Source organism: Cryptomeria japonica, chromosome 5 (assembly GCF_030272615.1).
Source record: "Cryptomeria japonica chromosome 5, Sugi_1.0, whole genome shotgun sequence".
Lineage (NCBI taxonomy): Eukaryota > Viridiplantae > Streptophyta > Pinopsida > Cupressales > Cupressaceae > Cryptomeria > Cryptomeria japonica.
Genome location: NC_081409.1, coordinates 866849399 through 866861762, shown reverse-complemented (window position 1 = coordinate 866861762; position 12364 = coordinate 866849399).

Genomic DNA, 12364 nt, shown 5'->3' with positions numbered 1-12364 from the left:
GTTATTCATCATGCTTTTGCATTCATTTGACTTATGTCCAAAATTATTGCAATTGAAACATTGACCAGAGAAAGATAGACCATTATGATTCATCCTATTTGTGCACTCAATTGCTTTATGAATAAATTTATTGCAAACAAAACAATTTCCATTGAACTTTTGAACATTAGGTTGTCTTACTGGAGACCTTCTAGGTTTGTTCTTCTAATTTGCTGACTTGGTATTACTTTGACCAGATCTGAAGCTTTCTACTTTCTCAAATCCAAGACCTCACTTGTCATGTCCACCCTTCTGGCTTCCAAGAATTTCATCAAGATTAGCTGAGATGATCTTGAACTTCTCCTTGTACTCATTTGTAGTAGCAAGTTCATCCCTAAGAATGACAATCTAGCTTTCAAGCTCTTCCTCATTGTTTTTGGATTGTTGCAGTTCAAGCTTCAAATGATCATTTTCACAATTAAGTCTGCAACATTCATTAGATCTATATTTCATGGACTAAGAAAGATTATCCTCATTCTTCTTCCTTTCTTTAATTTCCTTTGTGAACCTCATCACAATAGATTCCATCTCATGATTTAGGGCTGCATTTTCTTTTGCAAGTTTCACACATTCTTCTGATTTCTCCTTCAAGGATTGATTCAGGTGACCATATTCCATGCATTTTGTTTCCTTCTCTTTCAACTTGTCACAAAGTTCTTTTCTCTTTTCCCTGGACTTGTTCAATTTCTCTTTCAATGACTAAATAAAATTCTCAGCATCCTTTTGAAGACTTCCTTGCAATTCTCGGACTTCAACTTTGGATTGATCAAGATCATCTAAGGAAACTAGAAGTTGATTTTGAAGCCACTAGAATCCATTGAAATACCTTCTCAAATCCTCCTCAAGCTGTTAGACTTCTTCAAAGGAACTAGGCTTTGATACCAATTGTTGGGATCAAGGAACACTGAGAGGGGGGGGTGAAATAGTGTTCTACAATCTTTAACTTTATAGAATTGTACTTTCAACCACTTAATGCATATAAACAAAAGAAAGACACGGAAGAACATAAACCAAATAGCCACAACACAAAGATTTTTATGCATGGAAACCCGATTAAGGGAAAAACCATGGTGGAGATGAACCCACAATATAAATATACTCTACAGAAGTATATAGAAATATACAATAGGGAATGCACATACATTTAGGAACACTTCCTAGAGCTCACTACTCAAAAGGTAAGGCTCATTGGATTTAGAACAATTACAAAAGATCATAGAAGATTTTGAACTAAGTGAGAGCATCTACAAATGTCTTATATTGCTCCGATTCATTGTTTTGCATTAATCCGGAGCACAAATCTCTAAATTATGCATGTGAAACTGTGTACTATCAACCACACAACCTTTTTTTATCCTCAAAATAATCAATTACATCATCCTTATATATCCACAACATAGAATCATATCGGTTACATGTCAGCTCAAGAACATTTAACATATTCATCAAATGTGTATGAATTGTCAATTGAATCTGATCTCCAATGCATATGAAGACCAAAAAGAATTATCCACATGCTTCCCAAATTTTGACTAAACATACTCAAACACAAAAATACTCACCAAAACTTCTCCATAAATTCCACACAACAATCAATCACACAAGTCAGCCATACTACATTGTTCAACTCAAAAAATTGATATACCAGATCTACTACCTTGCACAACAATTATCATCAGAGGTTGAAATCATGGAATAAGGTAATAGAGATATCTATCAATATTCCCTTAGCTTCACAACACAAAATATTCAACTAAAATGAAATATCGATCAATATACTGAACTTTGTTGGATGTCATGTTCTAACTTATTGGACTTAACCAAATCTTCACTCAGAATTTCGGTATAAGAAAATAAATCATTGTGGATGAGAATGATGACCTGAGTTGCCATCAATGACAACATCTGATGACCTGAGTAGTGTCTCTTGCCAATAGGACCATGCTTCCTTGCACATCTCTATGTAATGGTGGAAGAACTAGGGTTTAAACAATAAGGATAATAAGACCACTACATTGAAAGAGGGGTGAACCTAATATATCTCACCACAATCCAAATAAGAAAAGGTTTGAAATTTTGATTAGATTCACTAGTTATTTGTTTTTCCCCTCTTTCTAGTTGAAAATGGATGATAATTATGAAATCAAGGTAAAACAAGGAATGATTAAAGTAAATTATCAAAAATAGATTGCTACAAATATCCCACGGAACCACAAACTAAGATATGGGAAAAGTAATATATCTAGAACCAGTTGACAACTTAAATCAATTTCTTCTATTCTTTTTACATATTCAGAATGACCATCAAAATTAATTAAAACATATATAGCATGAAAACATAAACATACAATATATCACACAATGAACACCGGATATGACGTGGAAAATCCAGGAAGGAAAAAACAATGAAGAATGTTCTTGTTCTCAATATAAAACATCGATTAAGGTGACATAAGTTAAGGTGATTTTTACAAAGGGTGGCTCACCGCCAAAATGCTAACTGTAGGAGGGCTCACTACCGAAGAAAGAAAGAAAATGCACCACCGTAACATAATATACAAAACCAAAACTACTTTCAATGCCTCAACACCAACACACTTTACACATCATCAATAATTAGATCCTTCCTTTTCAATCTTGCATATCTTCAATAACAATACCACACACTTGCCACACAAACTCATTCAAATCATCCTTATATATATACTGTCTCCAAGAAATGTATTCATCTAAGTCAGCCAAGACAAAGATCCAAGAATAGGTCAACACTAAATATTCCGGTGGTGGGAAGAAATGAGAAGTGGACCATACCATGACATACATCAACAGTCAGATCAACACAATACACTCATTACAATTTTTGGACCCAAATCATGATTCTCATGCTACTCAAATACCATTAATCATCCTCGAATTCTGGACTTAATCCGAACCCAAAAAGAACTACCCTATACAAAAAAAAAGAATGAAACCAAGATGCACATGAATCAATCAATCAATACCATATCATGTAAATAGAGAAATTTGGATCACTGACAACTCAAAAAACATATCTTTCGAGTCACCAAAGATTTTGAGAACACATCTTCCATATCACCAGCACCAAAGCTATGTGTTGACATAAATGATAACCATTATGTTGACATCAATGACAACCAATCATAATCATCAACATCACATTTGCAATAGTCGCTCACTTTTTCATTGGTGGCAACATCCATCAACAACAAACACAAAACTCTCTACAACATTAGATCAACAACTTTGCATATCGCTGCATCTCTCCCCCTTTGACATCAAGGACAAAGGCGGGCATAACTCCCCCTATGAAACTTACTCCAACCCCCCCTAAGAGGAAGCACCCAAGCATCAATCCATATAATAATATACACGTAATTCACTAGATCAATGCACATCCAAATGTACATTAGTCCAAATTAGGAAGGGGTAATACCCCTAACTCCTAGATTGGAGATACTCAAAAGTATCTTTGTACAATGCCTTCGTGAAGATATCTACAATCTTCTCTTTTGTAGGTACATACTCAAGCTTTACCTCATTATCCAACACCTTTTCCCTCAAGAAGTGATACCGAATAGATATATACTTTGTTCTGGAATGCTATACCAAATTCTTGGAAATATTTATTGCACTAGTATTATTGCACATAATTGAGATGGGTTCATTGAATGACCAATATCCTTCAAAGTTTGCTTCATCCATAGAATCTATGTGCAACATGAAGATGCTACAATATATTATTCTTCATTTGTAGATAAAGAGATCGAATCTTGCATCTTACTTGACCAAGCAACCAACCAAGAGATAAAATATAATGCTTCACCACTTGTACTTTTCTTGTCATCAATGCTTCCGACCCAATCTGCATCAATATAAGTTGTCAAAGTGAAATCTGAATTTCTGGGGTACCACAAACCAAACTCTTCTATTCCTTTTAGATATTTGAACATTTATTTTTATTGCCACAACATGTGATTCTTTTGGTTCTTGTTGAAATCTAGCTGCCAAACAGACTACATACATGATATCCGGTCTGGTAGCAGTCAAATATAACAATCCTCTAATCATTGATCTGTACTGACTTGCATCTGCTTTAGGGGACTTATAATCTTTTGTTAACCTGCGTCCAGTAGTCATAGGTGTACACACTGGTAGGAAGTTGAGTAGGTAGTCTCAAGGTTTTGTTTCAAAATAGGTTGTTACTTGTTTGGTTCTAGCTCTGCTACGTGGCCGGTAGCCTTGTTTTGTTGTCTTTATGACTGGTTTGTTCTAGTGTTGATTTTAGATGGCTTTTTCTAGATTTGTAATGGATTGGGACCCTTCCCCACTTATTAAATTAAAAAAATACCATATGGTAATGAATAAAAAAATGATTTAACTCATGTCATAAATGTTTTTTGAGAAATATGTAAATTAATTACTATGGTTCTTGACCTTAACAATATCCTTCATGATGACTTATAGCGATAGTTTGGAAGGATTTGTGGATGGAAGGAGTATATGATCCATAGTACATCATATGCAAGTAGATTATGAAGGAATAGTGGAAGAGGACATGATTGGCTGAGAATAGAGGATGGAAAGACCTAAGGATGTGTATGAGAGAAATAAGTGTGTAGGTTGAGTGCATTGATGGAATGATTAGTATATCATCATGTGGGAAGAATTGGGATGGGAAAAAGGAGTAAAATCTATAGTTGGGGGATGGAGGAAGTAAGATATTAGAAATATTATTGATTAGGAATTCTTTAGGAAGAATGATATAAAAAATAAATGAGATGGATAGAAGAATTGTAAGGGAAAGTAGTATCCCAAATATTTTGACTAATTTCTTGTAACATGTCTACGTGTTAATGTTTGATCAAAGTAAAGCATTGGATTAAATCAATTAAAAATTATGAATTGCTATCATCTAATTTTTTTATTTCCTACTTTTTTATTAGCAATATATAGTAGAATTGTCTCATTTTTTTTTTAATCTCCATTTATTGAAAGAGCATTTTTAATGAGCATCTCCTCATCATTGAAGTGAATAGAGGAGGTCAATTTTTTAACGATGAACATATACAAAGATGTCTTGGTGGTAGATGTATTAACCTAGGGATTTGTCTCATGTGCATTAGAGACCATGGGATTTAATTCAAAATGCAAATTTATAAAATAAGCTTAAACAATACAAGATTAATCAATAAATGCACACTATATTAGATCTAAAAATGGATAATGAAGGTTTAAATTAGGTCAAGGATCTTAGTGACATTTAAGTTAGATCAAAATTCACTAATTTTCATTAGAAGAATAAGTGTTATTTGAAATCTTGATGAAAAAAATTCTTTACAAAATCTAATCTAGAACCATCTACATTAATTCAACATGGATTGTGGAAACTTGATATCATTAAGTGTTATCGTATACTTTAATGACATAATATATGTAGACATATACAAATGACCACTTTCTTAAGTGAATATTTAATATTCATTTTAACCTCATTCCTCTATTTAATTAAATTTTGTTTAATTAAATTATTCACATTCATCTATATTATTAAATCAGTTATTCAATTTATTTAATTAAATTCACCTAAGCCTTTCATATCCTTTAATTGAATAAATCACTTTATTTAATTAATTTCCCTTTCTCCCCTTTTAATAAAATTTACATTTAATTAAATTGCTCATGGCAAATAAATAAATCTAATTTATTTAAATCCCCCACTTGCATCTATTTTGTTGAAATAAAGCAATTTATTTTAATTAAAATTACCCTCCATCCACTTGCATTCTCCTACATTTCCCACTTGCCTCTCTAACCCCCCTTCTAGATTCTTCTAATCACTTCTAAATTAGCCTAACCCATCTACTAAATATTATCACATCCGTAAGCAAAGGGAAGTCACTTTTCAAACCCTCAAAGTCTTTGAAAACCATTAAAGGCTTTATGTCTTCAGCAAGTTAACCTTGAAAGTCTTTCGAACCATTAATGGTTAACTCAACCCTCTTGCATGATTAGAGAATTTCTCTCTAACTCAACCCTCATCTAACCCAAGGGTCTCATCAAGCATTCATGGCTTTACCCTTGGTTATTCCTTTAACCCTTGCACAGGAGTTTATCCTTTGGGTAAAAGCTTTATCCAATGGATAACCTTAACCTCACCTTAACCCTTACCTCTTAAGGTAACTATGAGGTCTTCTCAAGAATTTAATGCTTCTTGCATCCCCTCTCAACCAGCCTTATGTTGACAATTGTCACCATTTCATTGGTGAGAATTGTAAACATGGATTGATAAGTTTCAATCCTGACCCTTGATAAGATCATTCAATCCTGACCATCCATTCCCCTATTCTTCCTATAAATAGAGCTCTCATTCCTCCATTTGGATATCCAAGTCTTTAGTATCAAACTTATAGACATTTCACTCATAATCCAAGTTTCATGCATCTAATCTATACTCATTTTTATAAAGCATTTAGTCTCTCTTTGAATAGAAATAATCTACTAAACATTTTAGAAGTATTTCTATTATCATAATAATCATATTTACCTAGTATATCATGTTAGGATAGTTCTTTTACTAATCCTTACATCTTATCATCATATACATGCTAGTTTAATTCATACTTGTTAGTATCATGCACATTTAGGATTGCATTCATGTTAGATTGATCAAGTATCCCTCATTCTCATGATTGTCATCCCTAAGTCACTTTGCTCAATGATCTGAGAGCAAAGGCATTGGCTTGAGGGGTCTTGTGAGATAGAGAACAATGGAACATCCCTTAGGAAGTTGAGTTATTCGATATAACTCCATAACTTGCACCAAGAGTCCCATTGTTGTGTGGACTAGTCTTGAATTCGTATTTTCCGTTTCATAACCCCACTTTTCCCGCACATAATATAAAATAATAATGAAGTAATGAATTTAACCATTAGTACTAAATCAAATGAACTAAGAATAAAAACATGGTGAAGGAAAGAAAAGCTTAGTTATTTTTGAATGGTAGTGTGTTGATTTGATATTTTGTTGTTAACTTGTGAATGTGTTTAGAAAGTTAATTCAAAATAAATAAAAAATATTGTAGATTAGATGTTGGAAGGTGACAACAAATTATAGTGAAGTTATATTTATTAAATAAGGTCATGTCACATGATTAGTCTTGGACTAAGCCATGTTGTATGAACTTAGCATTCTCCCATGATATATGACATAAACCTGATGTACCTGGACCTTTCTACTTTTAATATAGCAAGGTTGCATTACTGTGAAGTTCTGTCAAATTGCAAATTGTGGCAAGACAATATTATTATTTGATAGTAAATCATTTAATTTTTTTTGGTTAATATGATAATAGTATTGGTTGGCAAAGAAATCTAGTTTCTAAATAATAAAGTAAATTTAATTCATTTTTTAAATAAGAATTGTTATAGTCAATGTATTAATTAAATTTTATAGTTATGAATTAAATTGAGTTTACATATGATTTTATAGTTATGAATTAAATTGATATTATAGTTATGAATTAAATTGATATTATTTTTAAAAATTAAGTTGAGAATAAGAAACTACTTTTTGGTGCTATTTTATTATTGACTTTTTAGATAACAATTTTTATAATTTAAAGTAATAAAAATAAAATTATAATATAAGAAAAATATAATGCAATATGATAATAATATTATAATGTTATATAATATAATAATATATAATGCTATAATAAATGATATACTATATATAACATAAAATAATATATTAATACAATAAATGTTGTAATAATAATAGTATAATATTAATATATATTACAGTTATTGTATATTATTTTAGTTAGTGGTTGCAGTTTTAACTCATATTATATTTTTCAATATCAAAAGTTACAATTTTCAATTTTATAAAAAAAATTATACAGTTCATAATCAATTTTTTTGTAGTCTTTACCCATACTGCCTCAAAGATATAAGCCAATTACATTGAAGTAAAATAATTTTTCATTAATTTGTTTAAAAAAAATTGCATCTAAAGTTTTGTGAAGTAATAAATAAAATGAAAAGTAATCTTGATATGTGATTGGTTGAAAATATAATTTTTAATAAAGAGTTAAAAACAACACAATTGCTATAGTTCTAACTATATGCAGGAAAATGTGGTGATCAAAACATCAAATTTGAGATCAAAATACCTACATACCAATGAGACTCTTGAGTGCAAATATGAACTAATTTAAACTAGTCTAATTTCCCAAGGTGTGTCCCATTGTTCTCTATCTCATAGGATCCCTAAAGCCAATGTTTTTCTCTCAAATCATTGAGCAAATGACTTAGGAATGACAACTCCAAGAACGAGTAATATTGTGATCTATATGCATGAATGCATTCTAAGATCTATATGATATGTTCAAACTATCATGTTTAAGCTAAGATGAAGATAGTGATATGATAAAGATATTGATAAATTATCTTAACATGATATACTAGCATAGATATATACTATGATATGAAATGCTTCTAAATGCTTAGATGATATTCTAACAAAGAGAGGTTAAAATGCTTGATACAATTAGACTATAAATTAGATGCATGAATACTTGGATATGGAGAATGAGGAATGTGAGCTCTATTTATAGAGAAAATAGGGCAATGGATGGTTAAGATTGAATCTTAACAATGGCTAGGATTGTAAGTTACTCAATCCATGTTTACAATTCCCACCAATGAAATGGTGACAATTGTCAACAAAAGGTGTCTTGAGAGGGGATGTAAGAGGCATTAAATGCCTGAGAAGACATGAGGGTTACCCTAGGAGAGTGTGGTTAAGTTTAATTAGGATTAACCAGTGGATAAAGCTTTTACCCAAAGGATAAACTCTTGTGCAAGGGTTAACAAGATAACTAGGGTCAAAGCCATGAGTGCTTGATGAGACCCTTGGGTTAGATGAGGGTTGAGTTAGAGAGAAAGTCTCTAATCATGTGGTAAGGTTGAGTTAACCATTAATGGTTTGGGAGACTTTGAGGGTTAACTTGTTGAAGGCATAAAGCCTTTAATTCATTTTGAAGACTTTCCTCCAAACTTGAGAAGCGACTTCTTTAAACTTAGGGAAATGACATGATTGGATGAGTTAAGTCCAATTGATTAGGATAAGATGAATCTAGAAGGCTCTAGAAGAAGATTAATCATGCAAGTGGATTTGTTAGGAGAGGGCAAGTGGGAGAAATAGAATTTTAATTAAAATAAAATGCTTTATTTCAACTAAAATAGGTAAAACTTGCATAAATACAAGTGGGGGGACATTTATAAATAAATTTGATTTATTTATATGCAAGGATAAATTTAATTAAAATGGAGAAAGGGGATTTAATTAAATAAAGTGATTTATTTAATTAAAGGCTAGAAGAGATTTAGATGAATTTAATCAAATAAATTGAAAAAATCATTTAATTAAATAGAAGAAAATGAAGAAATTAATTAAATAAGATTTAATTAATAAGGGGATGTGGTTTAAATAAAAAACAAATATTTATTTAAGAAGGTGGTCAGATTTATACGTCTACATTTTGCCCCTCTTTTAAGTGACATGTGTGCACATGTTGATTCAAAGAAAATCGCTTGATATGCTGCCAAAATTTTATCGATATGATGTCTTGTGTCCAAATGTTAGATATGATTCTCCAAATACTGATGATGCCCCCTCGGGAGATGAATCAAGGGTATGTACGAAAGATTTATAAAATTTATCAAATTTGTGATTGCACGAGTTGATTTCAATATGATAATGGTGATGATGTCGGATGTGCAATTTGATTCATCTCCCAAAAAAAGATGTGGATAGGGTTAATAATGAAAAAGTGGAAAAAAATGACATGCCCCACTTATTAACCCTAATAGTTACCCTTGTAAAAGGTAAAAAGTGATTTGGAAAAGTCATTGTACACTTGTCTTCTAGCGATTTGGAAATTTGGAGCTCTGACCATGATGTCAATTTCATACCATTCTCATTGTTTTGAGCACGTCAGGTGATATCGAAGACCCGCCGCGTATGGCCCACCAGTAAGTGGCTCGAATCCCTATCTTTTTTGATTGATTTTAGCAATTTTTTGTTACGTTTTTCATTTTTTGGGTTGGGTTTGTTACAATTTAGCACATAGAAGTAGAATTGTAGCACATACAAAACAAAAATTAGTGCATAGGAACCCTAGGTTAGATGTTTAGTGTGTCAGATAGGTAGATTAGTGCATAGAAGCAAATTAGCACATATGAAAGGGATTTTAGCACCTAGGGTATGACAATTAGTGCGTACAGTAGGTTAGCACGTTGAGGGGATACGGTGGCACATAGGGAGCATTTGATAGTGCATGGTATTGTTTTAGCACATAAGGAGTATTTGATAGTGCATCTGATGAAAAAGGTAGTGCATGGGTGGCAATTTAGCGCATTGGAGGTTTGATTTAGTGCGAAGGGTAAAAAAAGTTGAAAAAATTGATGTTTTGTAAGATGAAATGCAATTTTGATAGATTGTGATAAATTGGGTAGCTTGTTTTACTATTAGGCTTGTCTGATATGGGTCAATTTGACATATATGTTACTTGGATATGGTGCACTGATATGGGTCGCAATATGGATCTCGAGATGGGTTTTTGTTTTTGTGTCACTGATATGAATCTCTAATATGGGACACTGATATGGGTCACTGTTTGTGATACTAAAATGTTTCACTTGATATGGATTACTTGATATGAGGCTCTGATATGAATTGCTGATATGAGCTCTGATTTTGTTTCACTGATATGAATCTCTGATATGGATTACTGATATAATGTTGATATGGATCATTGATATGAACTCTGAGTTTGTTTTACTGATATGAATCTCTGATATGGATTACTGATATGATGCACTACTATGTTGTTCTGATTGATCTGGAGATGATACTTTTGATATGAAATTCAATGCAGAAATGTTTCTGATTTATCATGATATGGTTCTTTTTAATGTGATATTCATTGTTGATATATGATTGATCACGATATGATGCTTTTGATATGATTCACAATTTTGAGTTGATTTTCTATTGAAAATTGATTGGAGTGAGAACTAATGGTGGATGTGTTTGTGATTCGTAGGCAGAGCTTGATGTTTTACAGTCTTGGGAGAGATTCTCGAAGCCATGGACACTTATGCGGTGGTTGACACAGGCTGACAGAGATACTATTGAGAGATGTAGATTATCATCTCTTCTAACCTTGCCCCAGTATATCATTAATCGGGTTCTGTTGACAGCCTTAGCAGAGAGGTGGCACAGTGATACGAACACCTTTCATTTGGTGACTGGGGAGATGACAGTGACACCTGAGGACTATTACCGGATCTTGTGGATCCTTGTGGTTGGGGATTTTTTGCCATATGAGCAGACAAAGGATGATGGTAGAGAGGCTCTCTAACGGGTACTTCAAGATGATCATATTAGTGGTTATGAGATTCCCTGGCATGAGTTCTTGGATTTGGGTTATGTACCTCTATCGTCAATATTAGCAAGTTTCATCAGTGGTTTCCTTTGTCCCGATTGTAGGTCGAAGGGACTAGTTATAGGATGGGGTTTGGTCCTGGAGGACATGGTGACACAGGGATGCAAATTTGCTTGGGGGTCCTGCATGTTGGCCCACCTATACAGGGAGCTTCATTAGGTAGCATATCTAGGATACACTAGTCTATTAGCTGGAGTGACATTATTATAGGTCTAGGCCTGGGAGCACCTACCAGTGACGCGACTACTTGTTGATAGGGACATACTAGTTGGTCGGGCTTACGCATATAGATACACAGGTGTAGTTGTCCAACGTAAGCTAGGAAAAATAGAGCACTAGCATAGGGCTCTAGATGATATAGACATGGTCCTCTAGAGATGATATATGGACTACGAGGTGTGGGCCGAGGATGGGCTAGAGATGCCCTAAGTCTATATGTCGAGAAATATGATTAGGTGGATGCCCTTCATTATTGAGAGGTTTCTGCACAACCACGTCCATAAACATTATGGGAGACAACAGGGTATTCCATAGAGATCTTGTTTGTATGCTCGTCGGTGGTAGGATGTGCCTGAGTGGGGGGTGATTGTAGATAGTGTTGCAGAAGTGGTGGAGTACATGAGCCTGGTAGGGAAGATATGGGGTCAGGGTAGTAGATGCTGAGATGATGGAAGAGTTCTCGATTTACTTTGTGGCACATATAATGGCTCAGATATTTGATCCAACAAAGTTTTTACTAGCATTTGATGATGAGGAGGAGGAGCGGCCACTAAGGTGAGGGGGTTAGAGGC